The sequence below is a fragment of the Akebia trifoliata genome, chromosome 8, assembly GCF_017979445.1.
Source record: "Akebia trifoliata isolate Shusen 1 chromosome 8, ASM1797944v1, whole genome shotgun sequence".
NCBI lineage: Eukaryota > Viridiplantae > Streptophyta > Magnoliopsida > Ranunculales > Lardizabalaceae > Akebia > Akebia trifoliata.
The window spans coordinates 15,181,923-15,195,702 of NC_141382.1; the positions used below are offsets into that span (position 1 = coordinate 15,181,923).

The 13,780-nt window shown below is 37.5% G+C and overlaps 1 pseudogene; it reads left to right on the forward strand.

Moving 5' to 3' along the window:
- Positions 1 to 13,780, forward strand: part of LOC147396254 (protein transport protein SEC23 A-like) — a 56,440-nt pseudogene extending 42,660 nt beyond the window's left edge.

Genomic DNA, 13,780 nt, shown 5'->3' on the forward strand with positions numbered 1-13,780 from the left:
TTCGTTCATGTTAGGAGGGGTTATTGGCAGAAATTGTTTGTTTCCCTACTGGGTAACCATTGTTACTCACCATTTCCTTCTCCATTTTTTAGTTTCAGATCTGAAGCTTAGCGAGGCAAGTATAGAGCACGAGTGAGAATCATCTGGTGGGTCAGATAGATAGCCAGAGTTCGTCACTTGGTGAGTATTGGGGTTATTACCCCTAGTGGTGTCGATTTATCCGAGAGTATTATACATGTTGTTCTGAGTGTTAGGATTTCTGTTAGAGTGAGAAATTTTGTATAATCCTGTATCCTGGTTATTCTTCCGCACTCTGATCTTTCGTACGTTATTAGACTTATATAGGCTTCTGCTAGTATTATACTTTATATCTGTATGCAGGATTGTATGCCGTTTATCAGGTGCTGATTAAACGCTTTGGAATGCTAACATAAACAGAGGAGACCATGTCGAAATTTTGAGGTGCCACTTAGTACCTCGAGATCTGACATGGGGATTTGTGTTAGCGTTCGGCGGGGCGCCACAAGCTGGCTTCTTTAGGGGTTTGAGAGGGTTGAGGCAAATGGACCATTTATCTCTGTTCTTGTTTCTTATAGTAGCAGAGGCCTTGTGTAAATTGTTTAGAAGAGTGGTTGATTTAGGAAAGCTATCGAGGTTTAGGGTGAACATTGATGGTCCTCTGATTTTCCACTTACAATTTGCAGATGATACATTGGTGTTTCTGGACCATTCGAGAGATCAGGTGAGAGTGTTGCGTGTCTTATTGTGTTGTTTTGAGGCTATTTCAGGATTACATATCAACCTGCAAAAGAGTAAACTTTTTAGGGTTGGAGATGTGAATGATAATCATTTGATGGCCGCAACTTTGGGTTGTGGGCATGATATTTTACCCACATCTTACCATTGGGAGCTCCCTACAATAGTAATAGAATTTGGGAAGGTGTGATTGAGAGATTGGAGAAAAGATTGAGCTTGTGAAAGGCCAAATATTTATCAAAATGAGGGAAAGTTACTTTAATCAAATGCACACTGACAAGTATCCCGATTTACTTCATCTCCCATTCTCACTTCCTAAGTCCATAGAAATCAGATTGGAAAGGCTTATGAGAAGTTTTTTGTAGAATGATAAGAATGGTAGGAGGAAGTACCACCTGATAAAATGGAAGTTGATATGCATGCCTAAGAAGAATGGAGGGGTGGGAATTAGGGGTCTGAGATGGGTGAATAGAGCGCTTTTAGAGAAATGACTTTGGAGGTTCGGTGAGGAGAGGGGTAGTCTGTGAAGGAGGGTCATTATGGCTAAGTATGGGGTGAAGAGGTTAGGTTGGTATAGCGGTGAGGCTAAAGGCTCGTATCGGTGCAGTGTGTGGAAGGGGATCCTCAAAGTAAACGAGGACTTTGAAAGTGGAATTAGATTCAGAGCGGGCACAGGCGACAAAATCAGATTCTAGGAAGATATTTGGTGTGGCACACCGTCTCTGGCAACTCAATTTACATCCTTGTACGCCTGTTCTCTTAAGAAGAACTGTCTGATCTAACAGTGTTTGATTCGCAACAACTCCACTTCTACTTGGAAATTGGGTTTAGAAGAAACTTTAATGATTGGGAGTTAACAGAGGTGACATTTTTCCTTGATCTCTTGTATTCTTTTCATCTCAACGAAAGCGTTCAGGATAGGTGAGAATGGACGAGGGTGAAGGATCTGAAATTCTCTATCCACTCTTTCCATAGGTGATTAATCCCTTTCGCTGAGCAATTCTTCTCGGAGTCCATCATTTGGTCCAAGTTAGTTCCTTCTAAAATCTCATTTTTTTTGCTAGCTTCCTTAGGGAGGGTTCTTACGATGGACAATTTGATTCCTCGGGGATGGATCACTCACAACTGTTGTCCCCTTTGTTGGAGGGATAGGGAATCGATTGACCATATTTTGATTCACTACTCTTTTTTCATAATATTTGGTCCCTTTCCTTAGGCTTTTTTGTATTAACTGGGTCTTACCTTGGAAGTTCTTCTTGTTGTTAGTAGAATGGGCTTTCTCTTCCAAAAGAAGACTCCTCTGGGCCATGCTTCCCTCGGCTATTGCTTGGGGGTTGTAGAACGAGAGAAATAACAAAGTGTTCAAAAGTAAGGCAAGAAATTCCCATGGCGTTTTCTTAGAGATCTTGGACTTTTTGTACCTTTGGTCAAATCTGAATATAGAGTTTGTGGGAACTACTTTCGATGACTTTGTTTTTAGATAGAATTCCCTATGTAATCTTTGATGTTTTAATTTCTTTTTTGTTTGTTTTTACTATCTTTGAGGGGATACCTCGACCTTCTCTTCTTGTATCTTGTTCTTCTCTTTTCTTTAATATATTTTATACTTATAAAAAAAAAATTCTTTTTCACTCTAACTTGATGCCCAATTTCACAAGCCCAATATCTGCTGTACAAGTTTGTGAGCAGATATGAACAGCCAAGCTAGATGTAGCCATAGGTAGCCCTAGGGCTGTCAATGATCCTACCTTTATCTAATATCTGATCCGAAAAACAGGATTCGAATTTAGATTTTGGATATTTAGATCGGATTTGGATTACAATTTAAAGATTCGATAAATTTCATATCAACGTTAATTCGATCCGTTAAAAATCTAAACCGATTATTGCCTTCTTTAAACAAAACCCACCCATCTCCTTCTTTATACAAAACCCCCTCATCTACCTCTTTGTTAAAGAAAAGATGTTCCATTCAGGTACTCTCTCTATCTCTCTATCTCTCTTTCTCTCTGTATTTTAGAATCAGAGATGAATGTTTAGCTGATGAGTGGGAATTAGGGTTTGAAGGAACTTATAGAATTTAGGATTTTTTAGTTTAGTCGAGAGATGAATGTTAGTTAAAGAGTTGGCAACACTACCACCAACTGCAGCGCCCATAGTGACCCATGCAAGGTAGCCATCCCTACCCATCTCTCTTTCTTCACAGAAAACCATGAAGGATCTCAACTTCAATATTTACTGATATACCTCTCTCTCCCTCATCTGAATCTGACATGGTTCTAAAACTCGACCATACGAGTTAACTCAGGTGGTGGAAAAGTTGGTTGAGTCTACTAATCTCTAGCTATTTTCTCCTCTCCTCTCCCCTCTCTCTTTAATCAATGGCAATTTCAAAACCCTAATTTTTCAATTAGATCAGTTCGGATCGGTTTTGGCCTAGGTTGATTGAAAACTTAACTGGATTTGATTTGGTTCATAGGGTATAGTTTTCAGATTGGCAACGGTTCAATATTGATTCGGTACCAAACCAATCCATTGCCAGCCCTGGGTGGTCCCTATCCAATCTGTCCATAAGTTGTTTTAACTTTTATATATGCAATAAATTTAATCATTTTTATACATGAATCCATGGTTGAAGCCATGAATACTTAAATCCATTGGACAATTTAATAATTTTTTCAAATAAAAAACATGTTTAGTCCATGGTTGAAGCCTTTGATCCAATTTTTTTCAGAAGAACTTACCTCTATACCCCAAATCCAAATTCCAACATGTTCTATTTTCCTCTCTTCCGTTCTTCTTTCTCTGAAATTTCTGAGTTTTCCTCTCACGATTGCATCCCACTCTCTCTTTAGGTTGAATTACAAAAGAAATATCTTAAAATAGAGTTACATCGGTTCTCTCTAAGAAAATTGTTGAGCATTGCGAGATTGTGTTAAAGAGAGAGAGGATTCTCTTATTGATGTTGAACAACTCATTTGAGATAAAATAGGAAACTAAATATCTTAATTATCTTTTTATTTGAAAAGACCGCGTCAACCCCGTGAAAGAAAAATGTTTTAACATTATTTAGGGCATCTAATATGAATAAAATGAATGGGAGGATCCTCACATCCCCATGAGTGCTTGGATGTTAGCATTCCCCTATATGTATATTTGAATATTATTATATAATTAAAACAAAAATTATAGTTGCTTCGGGCAATCTCTGACTCCATCATTTGCCGATAGATCCAAGTATTTACATGATTTTCTTACTCCTAAAATAGAACTTATGTTATTTTACTTTTATAACAAAGACAAACTCCCAAGAGCTTTATGAAAATCATTGAGAAAACATATCGAATCCCAGGCTAAATGACTTGAAATGGTTCCGATCCAAAAAAAAATAGGAAAAATCAGATTTTCGGATTCGGATTGAAATCTTAGATCCGAAATAATTTCGGATCAGCTTTGGATCTACCCCAATCCGATCCGAACATATTTTAATAATTTCTTTTATTATTCTTAACTTCATATAAATACATATAGATAAAATGTTTTAGTATTTTTGATTTCCCTCTATGTTTGTAGTAGGAAAGTAGATTTTTTAAAAAAATTGAACATTGATAAATTGAACTTTGACCTATTGTAAGCCACACAGTCACATGTCCCGATTGCCAATGTAGTACTAGTACGTGGTCGGTCCCCTCGTGGGATGCCAAACCATTTATGAAAGCTACAACTCTTGACTCGTACCCGTGGGTATAAAAGGTAATCTAAGTATATCAATTGCACTTTTTGGTCAAAACCGGTGCCTAAGCAGATCTTGCCCCGCTGTACCCTACTGTACGAGGGGGATAGACTACGTCTATTCTAGACGAGAGGTATTTAAGTGGGCCCTTGCTCAGCATTGTGCGCCACCTCTCAACTGGAGATCAAACGGGCTGTTTTTGGCTTCAGAGAAGTGAATTGAGGTTTTAGATTATCACCTATACGGTATATCAAACCAAGTCACCACGTATCGAAAGGTATATAGGTGTGCTTGGGCAAGGGTGGCCAGATAAAAATGCATTGCACGTAGTAAGCTTAGAGTCTAGAAACCTTCCTAGTAGGTCACGACTCGAACTTATCGTGGGTGTTCCCGGGTTGTTCATTGAATGGAATCTTATGAGACTTTGTGATTGATATGAATGTATGTGAATGATGAGATCAGAATGCATGTGAATGATGAAATGGATGTATGTGAATGATGAGATCAGAGTGTATGATTGTCCTCAAGGATAAAAAATGTTATTTTTGAAAATCAAAATGGGTGCACCGACCCAATAAAAAATCCATCTCTTGCAAATGACCCAGCCCAACTCGATCCAACAATCCTAATGGACAGGGCCATTTAAATCGAAATAGAAATCAAATTTTCAAAGAAGAAAAATAGTTTACAAAGGGAAAGTATTTTTCAGAATAAAATATTTTTTCAAAAGAAGTGTTTTCCAGAAAAAGTGTTATTCTCTAGAAAAAATGTTTTCTAGGAAAAAAATGTTTTCTAGAAAATGTTTTCCATAAGAACAAGATTTTCCAAGAGAAAATATTTTCCAAATAAAAACTATTTTTCAGAGAAAAATATTTTCCAGAAGAAAATATTTTCTAAAAGAAAAGAAAATGAAGGAAAAATGATTTACAAAAGATATATATTTACATGAAAAATTATTGAAATATGTTTGAAGTTGTTATTCAATAAAAACATTATTTGTCAATATTTTTCAAGAGTGCAGTAAAATTATTTTTCTTCTGAATAATCATTAAATGGATGAATTGTTTAACGGATTGGTGCACAAAATTCTATAAAATCTCAGGGTTCATTTAAAATGCTATCAAGGGGGTGACACTGAAATTGGTTAAATTCACCTTCAAAGAGGTTTTAAGGGTTATCATTGTATCTAAGCTCAATCGTCTATCGTCTAGCTAGGGTTGTAAATCCGGTCAGTTAGAGTAAATGTCAATATCAAGTCAACAGTCAGAAATGACCTCAAAATTTCTCAACATCATCCAGTTGTTCTTTGAAAATCATAGTGCTTCAATCCTACCGGTTGTAAGCAATGTCTCAGCTCTCATCAAGCCCGTTTTGGGTAGTCTTAAATTTTCATAAGTCATTTGGGTTAGTTCGAGTCCTTTTTTCTAGCAAGGTCATGTCTTCCTTAGATTGAGTCTACTTTTTCTTATTGAGTCAAGTTAGTTTGTTGAGTCTATAGAGGTGTCTGTCGCTCCCATCTGAAATTGATCGGATAAAAGAAATTTTTGAATACCTCGAGCGCATTAACGAATTAACTAATAATTTGATAGATTTCGTTTCTGAACAAGAAGATAAGAGTCAGGCTCAACCTTTAATCGAGAAAGGAAAGGTCATTGACCTCGGAACATAAATAAATTCCTAAAGAGATTCAAATAGAAACCATCTTATCTCCAGAAGAACACAAGGGGATAATGAATTTTCTTAGAAATTTCGAAGACTTGTTCACGTGGGCCTATGAGGATATGTTAGGTGCAAGTTTGGGTGTTGTCTAACACGGATTATATATTGACTCGTCTATATCAATGGAATCAAAGAAGATGTTATAAAATATATCAGTACTATCCTTACTACATCTTGAGTTGCAAATCACATATTATCAATCGATATGGGGATACCTTTTGAACTGATCTCTAATAATGGGTCGTACTTCAAAGCTTAAATCATTACTCCGTGTTCAAAGTTGAAGATCCGGAATCACAAATCATCCTCCTACCTTCTTCAGATCAATGGAACGGTTGAAGCAGTTAGTAAGAGTATCAAGACTATCATCAGGAAAATGAGTCAATAACATCGAGATTGGTCAGAAAAATTATCATTCACGCTGTGGACATATCGAACCCTAATTCGATCCTCTATTGGAGCTACTCCCTACTCTTTAGTGTATGGCATGGAAGCAGTCTTGCCAGTTGAAATGGAAATTCCGTCTCTCAAGGTCTTGTTGGAAAATCAGTTGTCAGAAACAGATTGGGTTCGCCAGCGGTATGAAGAATTGAATTTGATTGAAGAAAAACGACTGAGAGCTTTGTATCACGTGCAAGCTTATCAAAGAAGAGTTGCCCGTGCATTTGATAAAAAGATCAAGGTTCGTCACTTACAGGTCGGGGATTTAGTACTCAAAGAGAATCGGGCACCTATCTTTGACCCTAGAGGGAAGTTCAAACCAAATTGGGGAGGTCCGTACATCATCAAGGAGATACTATCAGGAAAAGCTGTCAGGCTTCAAGATCATGATGGAATCGAGTTACCAGAACCAACCAACCTTGACCAAATCAAACGGTACTACATTTAAGGAGGCCATTTTTGGCCGAATCAATTTTCCTATTACCTAATTCTTTATCTCATTTCTCAACCCCTTTGCAGCCTGCTCAAAAAGAGAAAAAATTGTGCCTTTTATTTCTTAGCCTGATCACCTAACCTAGGGGAGGGAAAAATCCGAACTACGTTTTGGTCTGATCCCAAAAATTTGGGGTACGTAGGCAACCTGAGAAGTTACTTCAGGCCCGACCACACCAAAATAAAAAAAATAGATTCCCCGATGAAGAAAAAATCTAAAAAGAAAAAAAAATGGGGAAGAAAATTCAAGAAAAAGTTTAAATGAAATGCCACACAAGGGGCATTTGGGTTTTTGAACCTCAAAATCCCTTTCATTTTACGCCTAGTCCCAAGCCTACCTATAAAAGTCCTCCTAAGTACCGTGTGAAAAGGTTAAGGAGGGTAGTAGAACATGATCAGACAATAATTCTAGAAGGTCAGAGGAAAAGAAAAAAAGATTAAAAAAAAAATGATGATGAAGCCTGCTAAGTTGAAAACCCGAAAAGGGCGACTTAGGCAAAAATTAAGGCAAGCTCGCAAAGTTGAAAATCTGAAAGGACAACTTTGGCAACAATCAGAGCCAAGAAAAAAAAAAAAGCTCGCTAGATTGAAAACCTGAAAAGGTAATCTAGGCAAAAGTTAGAGCAAGCTCGATAGATTGAAAACCTGGAAAGGCGATCTAGGCAAAAGTTAGAGCAATAAAAAAAAATTAAAAAAAAATTAAAAAAAAAGAAGAAGAAGAAAATCCCCAAGCTGAGAGCAGTTCGAGCTGAAACATCAGAAATCCGAATAATCAAGTTCAATACTCAGCTTAAACCAGGCATAGATTCAGAAGCCACAAGTATCTTGTCTACGATCGATCTGAAAATTCTTACTTCCCCAAGTGAACCAATGGAGAGAATGGTGAATTCTATGATGAGTCTCAAAAGGAAATATTTTGTTCTCTTGAGGTTGACTCAAAATCTTTAATAAAATTAAAAGTTGGATCTTTATTGCGCTTGTGGTAATCAAATATTTCAAACCTTCATACAAGGGGCATTTTTTTCTTTCTCCTCTAGATATGTAATTTCCCCCCTTTATACTAGGGGCTTTTTTTAATGATGTGTTCAATTATTTTCAATGCCATGTTTATTGTCAAACTAGGGACATTTTGTTTTTGAGCAATGTTAATCCTAAAATGAGAACTCCAAACCTAAGGTTACCCTCTTGATAGCAGTTTTTCAAAAAACTCTTAAGGTTCAAACTCAGGTTTTAAATTTACAAAACTTTGAGGTTCAAACAAATGCATTCTGAATCTCACATAGGAGATAGGACATCCATTCTGTCCCAAATCTATTCATGTCCAGATTCAACCACTCTTCTCCAGACTCATTTTCGATCGTTTCTCTCCCAGATTTATTTCTTTGTTCTCAGTTTTACTCAGTCAGTCTCTACCAAGGGTTATCTTGGATTTTGATCAGTTGCCGCCAAGGATTATCTTGGATTTTGATCAGTTGCCGTCAAGGATTATCTTGGATTTTGCTCAGTCTCCACCAAGGGTTATCTTGGATTTTGCTCAGTTGCCGCCAAGGGTTATCTTGGATTTTGCTCAGTCTCCGCCAAGGGTTATCTTGGATTTTGCTCAGTTGCCGCCAAGGGTTATCTTGGATTTTGCTTAGTTTCCGCCAAGGGTTAACTTGGATTTTGCTCAGTTTCCGCCAAGGGTTATCTTGGATTTTGCTCAGTTGCCGCCAAGGGTTATCTTGGATTTTGCTCAGTTTCCGCCAAGGGTTAACTTGGATTTTGCTCAGTTTCCGCCAAGGGTTATCTTGGATTTTGCTCAGTCTCCGCTAAGGGTTATCTTGGATTTTGCTCAGATGCCGCCAAGGGTTATCTTGGATTTTGCTCAGTTTCCGCTAAGGGTTATCTTGGATTTTGCTCAGATGCCGCCAAGGGTTATCTTGGATTTTGCTCAGATGCCGCCAAGGGTTATCTTGGATTTTGCTCAGTCTCCGCCAAGGGTTATCTTGGATTTTGCTCAGATGCCGCCAAGGGTTATCTTGGATTTTGCTCAGTTTCCGCCAAGGGTTATCTTGGATTTTGCTCAGATGCCGCCAAGGGTTATCTTGGATTTTGCTCAGTCTCCGCCAAGGGTTATCTTGGATTTTGCTCAGATGCCGCCAAGGGTTATCTTGGATTTTGCTCAGTCTCCGCCAAGGGTTATCTTGGATTTTGCTCAGATGCCGCCAAGGGTTATCTTGGATTTTGCTCAGTTTCCGCCAAGGGTTATCTTGGATTTTGCTCAGATGCCGCCAAGGGTTATCTTGGATTTTGCTCAGTTGCCGCCAAGGGTTATCTTGGATTTTGCTCAGTCTCCGCCAAGGGTTATCTTGGATTTTGCTCAGATGCCGCCAAGGGTTATCTTGGACTTTGCTCAGTTTCCGTCAAGGGTTATCTTGGATTTTGCTCAGTTGCCGCCAAGGGTTTTCTTGGATTTATGCTCAGTTTACGCTCAATTTAAATTTACTTCATTTTGACTCTTTTCCAACTCAAACTCTTTGAAATCTATCTCATATTTTGAGCCCACACACTTGCACAGTTGTTATATTAGTCAAGGAGAATTTTTTAATTCCAGGATCTGACACTGCCAGTGAGAGCTCGCGCTCAAGGACCTGACATTTTTTCTAGTTCGGGGAGAGTTTCATGCTCAATGATCCGAATACCCCGACGAATTGTTAAATCAGGCTGCAAAATAAACTGTCACTAGCTTTGGCATTCGGATATCGCACTAATCTACCAAGATAGATTTGCTATCTAGTTTGCTTCAACCCTCTGCCAAAGAGGGGCATCTGTAGACACCCCATTTTTGCATCCGCCTGATTAATCAAGTCGTCAACCCGATCGCAAAGGTTCCCAATGATGGATGTCTATTCCATTGCTTTATTTTGTTACCAGATATGTTTCAGAAATCCGGATGAGGTATCTCGAACTGACAAAACTTAGAAATCACGCTACGCTAGGAAAATACGACCCCAGAAACATAGAAATCATCATCTTGCAAACCAAAAAGAAGATTCACGATAAAAATCACTAAAAATGATTAAATTGCCAAAATACCCCTAACCTCAAAACAACCTTAGAGCCTACATTACGCTTAGGAAAATCCGTTCAAACACATAAAACAACAAATCGAAACCAAGTAAACCACTTCGCCAATTTTCACAAAATTTAACAAAATTACGAAAATACCCCTCATAAAGTTCACGATCATTTCATACAAAAAACTTCATAAATGACAAAAACCAACATTCCCATTGAATTCCTTATGAAAAACTGATTCCAAAACATCCTGGAACATTGAAAAATGACTTAAAACGTAAAAAATCCTCTCCGAGGGCAAAACGGTAATTTCACAATTTTCATAATTAAAAAATTCGAAATTAATAAATAAAACATTAAATAATTAAAGTGAAACATTAATGAAATTAATTTAAAAAGTTGAACCTAAAAAATCGATTAATTGGACTCTCAGGCAAAATTGTTGAGGGTTCGTGGGATATTTCTTTAAGGACCCCTCCATTTGGGGGTCCAAAGAATTAAAGATATAATAGAAGGGGGTTCTCCAAAAATTAAAAGTAAATCAAGCAAGACTAAAATCAAGGTATTAAAGTCAATCAAGTGAGACTGAAGTCAAAATTAAAGTCAATCAAGCAAGACTGAAGTCAAGGTACTAATCGAGTCAATCTCATAAGACCAAGGTCAAAACCCTAAATCAAAACCCTAATCTAAATTAATCAAGTCAATCTCATAAGACTAAGGTCAAAACCCTAAATCCAAACCCTAATCTAAAACTAATCAAGTCAATCTCATAAGACTAAAGTCAAAACCCTAAAACCCTAAAGACTAAGTCAAAACCCTAATTGAAACCCTAAAAGAAACCCTAATCAAACCCTAAATGCTTCTAAAAACTTTATAAATAGGAGCCTCCACACCCTATTTTCGTATCAAAGAAGAAACCCTAGAAAAAGTAGGTGAAGAAGCCTCCACAACCTCCCCAAAACCCTAATTTTGGAGCCCCAACTCCTTCCCTAACACCCCTACTCCGATTTTAGCCTAAAAAACACCTAGAAACCTTTCAAAAACACCCCAAAAATCCACCACAAATTCAAAGCATCCAGATCCAAGAAGGAGACACCTTGCCTCGGAGATCAGAAATCAGATCCGGGAACAAAACGAAGCAAGGAGTACGGTACAAGGAACTGTTTTTCAGATCTGAGGGAATAGTGCTTTTGCAGATCGAAGGTAAGGTTTTTTTTTATTATTTTTTTAATCTAGGTTTTATCATTAGCAATGTAGATCTATTTGGGATAAGTAGAGACCGGCATTGGCCGGGCGGGGTTGGTGCCTAACACCTTCCAACCCCGTAACATGATCCCCGGATTCAGATTTCTATGTAGATTAGTTTTGTTTTATCCATTGTAGAGTCATTTATGGTTCCTAGACCTAAACTAGGTGGCGACTCCCAAACCTCAAGGGTCAAAAGCGGATCTGCGCACCCCGCGGATCGAGGGCGCTTTCACAAGGGATTTTGAATCCATTTGAAAACACAACCACAAACTTTTCAATGGTAGAATAGACCAATCGAATACCAAAAAAAATTGGAAAAGACTAAAGGATGTAGAAAGACCATTATTTTATCATGGGACAACAAGATAACGTCAAAGATAGGTCAAAAAGCACCCAAAAAAAATGAGAACAATGGACATAAACAAGGAAAAATAACTTTTCTGCCTTAGAACAAGAAGAACAGACCATTATAACCTAGAACAGTAAAAACGAACTGTTAAGCTTAAGAATAGTGAAACCAAACCCCCAAAAGCTGATTTAGGGAGAGCAAAACACAAAAACTAACCGCTGGATCAAAGATCCGAGGTCATGGATAGGTTCTAGAGCAAAAAAAGAATTCTTTCTATACGGTGGTTTGTCGATCTGAAATCTGGATCATCATCAAATTAAGAAATACGTATATTGAGGAAACTATCCAAACAAGCTTCAACCGCCAAAAAACAGTTTTCAACAACATAGAAAAAGAACAAAAAACAGTCCAAAAGATTCACAACACAAAACTTTGTCAGATACTTGGGTCTGATGAAGGATTGCACATGGTTGACTACGACATCATGCTGACATCAGTAGATTCATAAACCCTAAAGCAATGGCTCTGATACCAACTTGAAATACTTGGAATACTTTCTTAGTTAGGGATTTCCCTACTAGCTTTTATATTAAGAAAGAGAAGATTGCAGATTTGGAGAATTTACAAGTATACTCTCAAACTCTACAAACACCAAAACTGCTAAGCACACACCCATTGATAAAAGAACAAACACCTAACAACAAAAGGGCATTTTGGTCTTGTGATATCAGGTAGCTTTAGTTTGTATAAGTTTTGTCATATTTGTTTGCATTTGCCTGTTACAATTTTCATATTTGTCTTTGGTTCCAAATTTTTTTTTTTTTACATTCCCACATGTTGGTGGCATTCAGGGTGCTGGACTTTCAGCACAGGATGGGAGAAGTGCAGCTATTTTAGCAGCTTGCCGAACATTGGTAGAGGAGCTCATTGAATTGCGGTTTCCAGCCCCACGTATCCTGGCATTCAAAGTTAGTTTTCTTCCATGTTGCATTCTAACCAGTTACTCTTTTTTCTTTTTTTGAACAACTGTAATTCCTTTATCTGTTAGTTTAGCAATTAGAATAAACCAAGCTTTTCCCCTCACGAGTATGTGTGTTACAGGAGGGGTGCTCTCAAGCTCGATACTTTGTTTCTCGGCTTATACCAGCACACAAGGATCCTCCTTATGAGCAGGTATGGGAGTTTTTTTAATTTACTGTTCATACCAGCACACAAGGATCCGACTTATTGAAAAAGTCACGATTAGATCATGAGTTTTACCTTCACAGAATTAATCACAATTTTTTCAATAAGACATGATTTTTGCAAATTTCTCGATTAAATCTCAATCTTTGCGATTAAATCGAAAAAAAAAATAAAATGATAGATGACTTTTATGCACAAGTAAGATAATATGGCCCTGATGAAGATGATGGTAACCGATAATGATGAAAATGAGGATGACATCGATTTGGATGATTCTTACTGGTACAATATAAACCTTTAAGATTTTGTAGACTTATTATGATTATTTGTTGTGGATGATGGATGATATCAATATAGTGTTCAGTGATTCATTATTGTAATTAATATGAGATTTGATGATATAATATGATATAATGTGATAACACCATCTGTTTCAAATAATTACAGCTCAATATTTTCCCAATTTATTTGGATATTTTCCCAATTTTACCTGATTTTTCAAAAATTTTGGTTGCCAACTTATTCTGGAACCCCAACTTGGTGACTATGGTTCAGAGTGTTGGTCCTCAAAAACAAACCCACTCATTTTAGAGGAACTAGTCTACATCCTACATAAACTTAGATCTTGAAGTCATGTAAATTTGTGGCTTCACTGACTGCAAAAGGCGAGATTCCCCCAACTTCAATCTTTGACAGCAGACCAGAGGGCCAAGTTGAAGAGCAGTTTTCTTCACTTTGATGATCCTAGCTTCTACGAATGGATGCGCAACTTGAAACTGGTGCCCCCAGAACCCAACTAA